At 39.6% G+C, this 11,236-nt stretch overlaps 1 long non-coding RNA gene across 1 annotated transcript; it reads right to left on the bottom strand.

Moving 5' to 3' along the window:
* Positions 1-6,004: 6,004 nt before the first annotated feature.
* On the bottom strand, positions 6,005-7,865 carry LOC122041102. The gene is made up of 2 exons (XR_006128827.1): positions 7,446-7,865; positions 6,005-6,164 (listed from the first exon to the last, which is right to left on the bottom strand). It is a non-coding gene; the product is annotated as an uncharacterized LOC122041102 (long non-coding RNA).
* Positions 7,866-11,236: the final 3,371 nt, after the last annotated feature.

Below are 11,236 nucleotides of genomic sequence, written 5' to 3'. Positions count from 1 at the left end.
TCGGGACATACCCCGATAGGAGGTAAGCCTATATCGACCGAAATACGTCTCCCAGGAGAAAGGCCTATATACTTTACAGGAAGTAGGCTAATATCGGCCGGGACATGCCTTCATGATGAAAGCAGGCTAATATCGGTCGGGACATATCTTCGTGATGAAGGTAGGGTAATATCGGCCGGTACATAACTTCAGGAAGGAGGTAGACTAATATCGGTCGGGACATACCCCGATAGGAGGTAAACCTATATCGACCGAAATATGCCTCCCAGGAGAAAGGCCTATATACTTTACGAGAAGTAGGCTAATATCGGTCATGATATACCTTCATGATGAAGGTAAGGTAATATCGGCCGGGACATAACTTCACGAAAGAGGTAGGCTAATATCGGTCGGGACATACCCCGAGAGGAGGTAAGCCTGTATCGACCGAAATATGCCTCCCAAGGGAAAGATATATACTCTAAGTGGAGTAGGCTAATATCGGCCGGGACCTAACTTCAGGACGAAGGTAGGCTAATATCGGCCGGGACATACCTTCAAGGGGAGAGCCAATACGGGTCGGTCGATCAATACCTTGGAGAGATACTAGATAAAATGCAGTTTATTAATATAAAAAGGATGCAAATAGAAACTGCATGAAGCTGCATGAGAAAGGATCATAAATGAATATTTCAAAGAAGATAATTAATGAGAATATCTGTAATATGTAAATGCATGACAGGTGTTATATATTTTGGCGGGAAATATGCTCCCAAATTATTTTGCAGGTACTAAATGACAAAGAAGGTACATCTGGGGTACAAAAAAGATTCCTTAAAAGTCATTTACCACAAGTATGCCGCTGACGTCATCTCATAACGAACTCTAACAAACCGGGGTCCACTTCATGACTACGGAGGTTATATGAAGTGGTATAAAAGGGGGAATCCTCTCCGTTGGCAAGGGAAGTGGACGAGTTCATATCATTGCGCACATTGATAACCCTAAGTTTCCAGCTACTGTTCATCTTCTTCTTCCTTCTTCCACACCAAGAGAGATCACTAACTTGAGCGTCGGAGGGCCTAGCCAGGGATTCCCACCCCGGTCTTAGGTCACTGACGATAGTGTTGGCCGGTCTCTTGTGCGCAGGAAGTCTTGGAAGCTCCGAATCTGGGTGTCTCTTCGATTGGGTTTCTCTCTCGTCATCGGATCTTCGTGCAAGGAGGGCATTCGGTGACTCTATTTTTCCCGATCCACTTTGGGTTTCTCGGATCATTGTTCTACAGGTATTATTCTTCATCAGCGGTGGGTTTCTTTCTTCCGGATTTTCGTCGTGTCCAGCTTCTCAGACAGGATCAGCCGCAATCACCCAAGTAAACGGAGCAGCGAAAGATCCAAAGGAAAGCTGGAGCTATTTATGCGTTGCAGGTAGAGGACACCCTCCATGATATAAAGGGCGCCCTCCAAGATGTAGAGGGTGCCCTCCATAAAGGGCGCACTATGATATAGAGGGCGCCCTCCAGGATGTAGAGGGTGCCCTCCATAAAGGGCGCCCTATGATATAGAGGGCGCCCTCCATAGAATTGAGGGCACCCTCCATAGCCTTGAGGGTGCCCTCAACCTGGCCAAAGTGGTCATTTGTAGTGGATAAAGTTTTATCCGTACCGCCTCGCTGGAAACACCCTCTATACCCTTGGGAGGCACCCTCAAGCTATAGATAGAATTTATAGGAACTATAAAAAGGCCCCTAGAGCTAGAAAATAATCAATCAGCTCTTGTATCAACTTCCTAGCAATAGTCTGAGCGTTCAAACATTGTAAGAGGCTTCTCTGCCTACAAAAAGACGTTTTTCTAGTGTTGTCATTGTCTTGGATTAACAACCACCCCGGTTGTAACCAAATAAAATTATGAGTATCTTCTATTAGTTTTTTGTATTATTTATACAATTGCTGTTAACCCAAGTCCAAAGAACGAGAAATGTCTTGATTTATTTTTTTAGGCTATTTAACCCCCTTCTAGCCGGCCTACCTGGACCTACACATCATGTCCCTTTTGTGTTTTGGGTAGCCCCACCACAAAATCCATTATGATGTGTTCCCACTTCCATTTGGATATATTGATTTTTTAGAGTAGTCCTGCTGGTCTCTGATGTTTTGCCTTTACCTGTTGACACACTAAACATCACACTACGAAATATGCAATGTCTTTCTTCATACCATTCCACCAGTAAGAGCGTTTTAGATCTTGATACATGTGAGTATTACCCGGATGAACTGCAAATCGTGATCGATGTGCTTCCTAAAGTAGGTCTTTCTTAATTGGATGTGTCTTGGAACACACAATCTACCTCGATACTGGATTGTCCCATCCTCTTCGGGTGAAAATTGTGGTTGTCGTCCTGAGTTGATTTCACTATTTAAGAATTTGAGGTGTTGATCATTAACTTGTGCTTCTTTGATTTGTTCCACTAGGTTGATTGAGCTATCATGGATACTAGCATCCCTTGTTGTGTTTGCCCCTTTTCTAACAAATTCATTTCTGAGAATTGTTGGATTAAATTTGTAACTACTACTCGATGGTTGGCTAGGGTTCCCCGAGATTTCCTACTTAGTGCATCTGCTATCACATTAGCCTTGCCTAGATGGTAATTTATAGTGCAATCGTAGTCCTTCAAGAACTCCATCCATCTCCTTTGTCTGAGGTTCAACTCCTTCTGTGTGAACAAATATTAAAGGCTTTTGTGGTTTATGAAGATTTCAAAAGTGATCTCATATATATGATGTCTCCATATTTTAAGCGCAAAGATGATGGCCCTAATTCCAAGTCGGGGATAGGGTAATTCTTCTCATGGTCTTTCAATTGATGGGAAGCATATGATACTACTCGGTCACCTTGCATCAAAACTGCACCCAATCCTTTCATGGATGCGCCGAAGTAGAGTATAAATCCATCTTCGCTCAAAGGAATCACCAAAATTGGGGCACGTGTTAGTCTTCATTAAAGCTCCTGGAAGCTCACCTCACAATCCTCTTCCCATGCAAACTTCACTCCCATTTTGGTTAGTTGAGTCAAGGGTGTTACGATATTAGAGAAGCCTTCCACAAACCTTCAATAGTACCCTGCCAAACTGAGGAAGCTTCGAACTTCTTATACAGTCTTCGGTTGTTCTCAGTTGGTAATAGCTTCTATCTTTTGTGGATCCACCGAAATACCTCTACTTGATACCACATGTCCAAGGTAATCTACAAAAGGTAACCAAAAGGCACATTTGTTAAACTTAGCATATAAATGTTTTCTCTGTAAGGTCTCCAAAACTATGTGGAGATGTTTTCCATGCTCCTCCTCTGATTCTGTGTATATCAGTATATCATATATAAAGATGATAACAAATCAATTCAAATATTCTATGAATACTCGATTTATCAAATCCATAAAAGTAGCTAGAACATTAGTGAGTTCGAACGGCATCACCAATAACTCGTAGTGTCTATAGCGTGTGCAAAATGTAGTCTTCTGTACATCTGCATCTCTTACCCTAAGTTGATAGTAGCCCAATCTTAGATCGATCTTAGAGTACACACACATGTCCTTAAGCTGATCGAACAAGTCCTCTATCTAAGGCAAGGGGTATTTGTTTTTGATGGTCACTGTATTTAGTTGTTGGTAATCGATACATAACCTTAGTGATCCATCTTTCTTTTTAACGAATAGCACGGGGGTTCCCCATTGTGAGATGCTAGGGTGAATGTTTCTTTTGTCTAGCAACTCCTGTAGTTGTAGTTTTAGTTCTTCTAGTTCCTTTGGCGCCATACGATATAGGGCCTTTGATATTGGTGTCGTCCCCGAAAGTATCTCAATTGCGAATTCCACCTGCCTTTGTGGTGGCAAGCCCGGAAGTTCATCTAGAAATACATCAAGATATTCTCGAACTATACGCACATTCGAAAGAGATTGTATACTTTTCTTATCTACCCTTATCAATGATAATAGGTATCTCTTACATCCATGGGATAGTAATTTTTTGGCTTGCAATGATGAATGATAGATATTCTATTGTCCTTAGCACCGATGAACTCCCACGATGGTTGATCTGGAGGTTGGAAGGTAATCACTCTTGCTAGATAATCAATTGTAGCATGGTAAGTGGCCAACCAATCCATACCTAGAATTATATCAAATTCTACAATTTCTAGTGTATGTAGGTCTACTCTGAGAGTGTGGCCATTAAAGTCCAAGGGACAACTTTTAACTTCTTAGTTAGTTGTCAGTACCTCTCCTGAGGGTATAGTTACCGCTAATCCACATGGTTTAAGTGTTGAACCCTTCCAATCTTACCCACAAATATATGAGATATGAAAGAATGGGAATTACTAGTGTCTATCAATATATCTGCAGGAATATCAGAGAATAAGATCTTACCTCATATGATCGAACTTCCTGCCTGTTATGCCTCCTCTCAAGTCATGGCATAGATCCGACCGGCATCTGGGTTGGGTTGCTAGGTTCCTGAGGGTGCGGGTGCTTGGTCAAATCCTTGCTGCGGTTGACTAGCACGCGTCGAAGTCAACTAATGAGGGCATTCTGACGGTCCAAAGGGCATTCTGACTTGGTATGACTTCGTAAGTTGCATTGTACACACCTAATATCAGAAGCTCAATTTTCCTGATAGGGATGGGAAGATCCAGACGACCCTCGGGCCGACTTTTGTGGTCGTGACGACTCTCCAGCATTCGCTCCTGATCTTTGATTCCAACTTTTTATTTTCTATCCGCCCACATGATGTTTCTGTCTTGAGGTTGTGTCTCAAGTGTTTTCTTCATGGACTCGTTTTCCTTTGACACTTACTGTTCAGTCATTTCGATCAGTATTGCTCTATCTAACGACTCCCGATATGTGCCAATAGTAGATCTAGACATCCTGACCCGAATATAAGCCGCAAACCCTTGTGTGAATTGGAACATCCTATCATAGTCTTGTGCCACAAGGTGGGGACTAAACTCAGTGAGTCGCTAAAACTCTGCATCATACTCCATTACGCTATGATCACCCTGCTTGAGATTAAGAAACTCCTGGCGGCGGGCCATACAAAAAGCGGTAGGAAAATACTGTCTCTCGAATGCCTCCTTGAATAGACTCCAAGTGATGCTCTGCTCTCTGAGAATAGTTTGCTACATCCTCCACCAGGAAGTGGCCTGGTCCCATAAATGATAAGCTACTAGCTCCACCCTTTTTACATCGATGCATGTCATATATCCGAAAGTACTTTCTAAGTTATCCAACCAAGCCCGTGTAACCCATGGATCATATCGTCCATGGAAGAGAGTGAAACGATTCTTCACTAATTGGGCAAGCATTGGGATACGTGCCTTATCCATTACCCATTTAGTAGTGGTCAATGCTGGTATTGTTGTTGGTGCTCCTTGACCCCTATATGTTGTTTACTGTCCCGACCCCTAGTCTCTGACTCCACATCTGTCGGTGACTCAGAGGAAACAATAATCTCCGCATTAGGGTCAAGTCCCACTATGTCTATTGGTCGTCTCCGAGGTCGCCCTCGACCATGACCGCGAATATGGGCTATTCCGCTAGGTGGCATTACCTGAAAGTCAAAATAAGTCAATACTTAAAGACTTCTTACTTTCCTATAGCTCAAAGATGTCCATCATCTTGCCAAATGTCCCACAACTTGAGAGGTCTAAAACTGGTTAAAATGATACAAAATGCAAAACACATACATCAGCATCGTAACATGAGCTCTGATACCAATAAAATTATCATACCCCGAAGGAGTCCCTGCCCTACAACCAGACAGCATCTCCTCCCTTCTAATAACATAAGGGATCTGGATACATAGCCACACAGGTATAACAATAAAACCTCAGCCCACATGACTGGAGACAATCACAACAGAAGACAACAAGGGCACTCACATGACCCAACATAAAATGTAAAAATAGGAACAATCTTGCATGCGTGCATGTCTAACAAATAACATACTCTATTTGCAAACCAACCAAGTAGAGAATTTACAAAAGTAAAACAAATAATGTTTTCATAATAAATTCCAAATGTAAATTTTGAATACCAAAAAGTTAAAATGTTGACAACAAAATAAAACTAAAGACATCTCGAACATTGTGGGACCGATAGCTAGGATCTTCGGGCGACATGACTTTATTTCCTACCTGCTAACCAGAAATATAAATGAAAACAAAGGGATAGTGAGCAAAACACTCAATGGGTATATGCATTGCATTAAAAGGTAAAGGAGTGATCTCAGGTACCACTTACTAGATGACGTAAGAGAAAAGCACCAACCTAGAAATCCATAAACCTGAACAACCAAACATGGCATATATATATAACATGTACACAATAACTATAGAGTGCAGCTAGGGAATGTAGGATGCCACTATCTGTTGGAGAACACTCTACCACAAATGGTCTTGTGGGTAGACTCGTGGTCACTGCTTACGGGAGAACACTCTACCACGGATGGTCCTGTGGGTAGATAGGGCGCGTAAACATAGCTATCTAGCTACAGACTGTGGGAGAACGTACTATGACGGATGGTCCCGTGGGCAATCAAAATTTACATATACCCAACTAGTAAAACCGGAAACAAACATCACCATGTATCAGGGTACATGTCACTATCTAAAGGGATTGAATGGAATAAACAATCAGATATAGCAACAAGAAGACTGCAAGATATCTAATGTAATGAACATACGAGCAAGCAAATCAAATATCAATTATTAGGAATCAATCAGATATAGCAACAAGAAGACTACAAGATATCCAATGTAGTGAACATAAGGGCAAGCAAATCAAATATCAATTATTAGGAATCAATTAGATATAGAGTTAAGGTAAGCTATGTATACTATCATAATAATAAAATCATGCACCAACTTCCAAGGATCTAAAAGAGAACCAAGGAAACTACCCACCTCATATGTAGAACGTTCTAGTAGTCTTCAAGTCCGGTGTTCTCTCTCGAGCTCGAATCCGACAATTACAAAGACCATTTAAGTAATAATCTCATATTAGGAAACAACCTCAAATACATAATTCCCCCGTTCTTTGGTACTAGTCTTTTATTCATTAGTTCCATAGCTTCATAAATCTATCTACCCATTTATAAATCTAATTGACTTGTACTTAATCAATTAAGTCGCAACCTTACTAGCTAATAACACCAACTAATAATATGGTTCAACTAACTTTACCCCTACTATTAGTTGATCATTCTAATGAAAATTAACTCCTTTACTTCTCTGGTTAACAGAGAGTTATCCAACCCAATGTTTAACCCACGTTTAGCATACCACAACCTATTGAAACAAACCTAATTCACCCTTCTTACTGTTAACAGTAGCCTTGATGAATCCCAGCCCTAAATTCCAGCTTCTACCCAGAAATAGGGCCACTTACACAAAATTTAGGTAAACCAGAAGGATTACCTCGGTTTCATCTTCGGTAGTGGATGTCCATGGTCGATAGAGGCAGTGGATCTTAGTGGCTTGGGCTGTCAACGGCGTCTCGACCTCTGGAAATTCCCCCTCCTGATGCCACTGCCTGGATGTGAACGGATAGACGTGGCGATGCAGCACCGCGTCCGTTGGTCACAGGGTCACAGGGAGAAGGGCGTCAGAGTAAGGCATAGCACCGAACAGAAGTGGTTACTAGGAGAAGAAGGTCGCGGGGAGTCGACCTCCGCAGGTGCGGTGTCTGTGAGGCAGGCTGGCACCGAGCAAAGGAAATCTCACGGGGAGAGGGGAGTTGGCGCTGAATGAAGGTAGGGCTAACTTTTCCCTTTTTCCCCGACTCCCTTTAATGGTCTATTTGGGAGCAGGTGAGGGAAGGAGAAATAAGAGGAAAGAAAATTTTGAACCTCGTTTGGGAAGGAGTGAGGAAAGGGAAGGAAAGATAAAGAAGGGTAAGTTTTAACCTTTGTTACCCAGAGAGATTTTCTTACACCCCAAATTGGGGGGTAAGGAAGGGGAATGGAAATAAAAAAAATTATTCCAATTTTATCCCTGTTCTTAATAGTTTAAGAAATGTTTCAATTTTTAATTTTACTATATCGTCGGAGTTCAATTTCCTCGCCTTCTTCACAGCTCGCTTGCTGTCAGATTGTTAGAGAAGGAATCTGACATGTCTTCTAACTGAATTGAAGGTAGAAACTATTTTTGTCGTCAAAATGTAAGAGGATATCTACTATTTTTTAATTTTTCCATCAAAATTTAATAAATTTTTAAAGAATAGAAATTCTTGTTATCAGCGTTATCTTTTAATTTTTTTTTTATTTAAGGTTTCTAAAATCATTATTTTCATTATTTCTCATTTAATTACTTGATTATTGGTAATTCATTGTTTTGTCATGAATAATATAAAAAATAATTTTTGTTAAAAAATAACTAATTTAAATGATAATATAATAAATTAATTTTATTATTAAAAATATCTAATTTATATTTATAAAATAAATATTAATATTATGAAAATTTTCTAATTTAAAAAGTAAGGGTATTTTTGTAATTTTATCTATTTAACCTTCATTCCCCTTCCTTTCCTCCCAAATAAAGTAATACATGTTACGTTAATGAACCTTCTCTCCCTCCCAAACAAGGAGAAGTTAAATACTTTACTTCCCCTCACTTTCCCTTTCGTTAATGAACCTTCCCTCATTCCATCCAAACAGAGGGTAAATGAATAATCAAACAGACCTTTTCCTTTCTTAATAATAGATCCCCAATGAATTATTCCAACTTCGATAAAAAAAAACATCTAAAAACTTTCCAACTAAATCCGTAAACATTCTACAACTTATCTATAATATATATATTATTTATCAAATGATTATTATCATCATTGTTATCCCTTTAACAAATTCATTTATACTAAGGTTTTTTTTCATAGTTAGTCATCCTACCTTATATGTATAATATTTATTTATCCAAAATCTAAAACAACAACTCCAAGTGCCATTTATTAGTCCTTTTCCCTTTGTTCCTTATGTTTGTATACGATGGAGATGGTTTGTTGCTTGCATTAGTAGGAGTTCATAAATGCTTCTTGGGAGATATGTTTCAAAATTATGAATTATAGATGATGCAAAGTTGTTTTCTTTCAATGTGGAGTTTTGGTTTTAGTTTCTAGTAAATCACTTGCCAAGGTATTATTGATATGGTATGGTTCAGTCATGAATAAGTCGTTAGGGTTGTTTCAGTTAGTATTAGAGCAGTCATTCCCAAAGGACAGTGTGTGCATGCAATCTCATGGAGGACTCAGACACTCCAGCCTTGAAGTCAATAAGATTTTGCATTTCAAAGTTATAGTCATGAATGTAGTTGTGTTTATGAATATATGTAAGGTAGTGATATAAATATTTTTGGTTATATGGGACTATGGCTACTAGAAGAAACAACGGTGAGGTTTGGGGGAAGAACTGCATGGCAATGGTATGATAAAGAATTGTGAGATGCTAATTCACAATTGTACAATGTACATTGAATTTATCATCTTGAATATGGTGAAATTTGATGTGATCTTAAGAATGGATTGATTGTCTTAACACAAGGCTACCATTGATTGAAAACGAGATGTCAGGTTGAAATCACCAAATGAAGGGTCTTCAAGGTGACATTGGAACTGAATTTATCTTATATCATTACAGTGTGTAAGGCTCACCATATGATGATTAAAGGGTGTGAGGGTTTCCTTGCAATCATATCAGTTGATCCAGGGACACCTAGACTGAGTTTGGATGAGGTAGAAGTGGCACGGGATTTTCCAGAGGTATTTTCGGATGACATATCAAGATTTGCCTCTAGTCAGGGAAGTGGAATTTAGAATTAAATTAATACTGGGAACCACTCCAATGTCTAAAGCACCATACAGATTGGCACCTACGGAGATGAAGGAGTTGAAAGAGCAGTTGCATGAGCTACTTGATAAGGGATTTATCCAACCAAGTGTCTCACCATGGGGAGCATCGATGTTGTTTGTCCGCAAGAAGGGTGGAACGATGCATCTGTCCATTAACTATCGAGAGTTGAACCGGGTTATAGTTAAAAATAAATATCCCTACCTAGAATTGATGATCTATTCGACCAATTGCAAGGAGTAGCAATATTCTCATAAAAAATGACTTAAGGATGAGTTACCATCAGTTAAAGGTGAAAGATGAGGATATCCGTAAAACTACATTCAGAACTCGTTATGGCCACTATGAGTTTCTAGTTATACCATTTGGGCTGACCAATGCTCTAGCAGCCTTTAAGGATTTGATGAACCAGATTATCTAACCATTCTTGGACCAATTTTTCATTGTTTTTATTGATAACACATTAATTTACTCACGTAGCCAAGAAGAGCATCGTCAGCACTTGACTACGGTGCTGCAGATTTTGAAGGCTCGGCGCTTGTATGCAAAATTCAATAAATGTGACTTCTGGTTAGGGCAGATTGTGTTCTTAGGACACATCATTTCGAGGAAAGGTATAGAAGTGGATCCAACTAAAGTAGAGGTAATCCAAAATTGGGCTACAATAAGGAATGCTACTGAAATCCAAATCTTCCTAGGGTTGGCGGGTTATTATCGAAGGTTAGTTCATCCCAAACTTTGCAAGGGTTTCACTATCACTGACATCTTTAACTAAGAAGGGGAAAATTTTGAATGGATTGACTGTTGTGGAAAGAGTTTCAAAGAGTTGAAGGAAAGATTGATGATGACACCAATTCTCACAATTCCATGTAGTACAAGGCATTTTGTAATGTACACAGATGCATCCAATAATAGTTTAGGGGTTGTGTTAATGCAGAATAGTAAGGAAATCGCCTATGCTTCTCGTCAGATGAAGGTACATGAGTAAAACTATACCACGCATGATCTGGAATTAGACGTGTAGTATTTGCCTTAAAGATTTAGAGGTAGAGACAATGTTGGATTAGTGAAGGACTACAACTGCGACATTAATTATTGGTGTAGGGAGCACCAGACGATCGAACCTAAGTTTTGATTATGACAGAGGGTTCAAAGATAAGTTGTCTTGCTATCTAACAAGTGTGAATGAGCTTGTAGAAAAGTCCTAAGTGTTCTTAGGTAAAAGTCCTAGTGGATTCTGTAACACCCATGAAATATTAAGATAGGTATATGGATATTATTTTCTTTAGAGCATAGAAATAAAAAGGATAAGAGAAAAGGGGAAAATAGAAATCAAAAATAGAATAAGAAGAGGTGAGGTCAAGG

Source organism: Zingiber officinale, chromosome 2A (assembly GCF_018446385.1).
Source record: "Zingiber officinale cultivar Zhangliang chromosome 2A, Zo_v1.1, whole genome shotgun sequence".
Lineage (NCBI taxonomy): Eukaryota > Viridiplantae > Streptophyta > Magnoliopsida > Zingiberales > Zingiberaceae > Zingiber > Zingiber officinale.
This window is presented reverse-complemented; position numbering and strand designations above follow the sequence as displayed.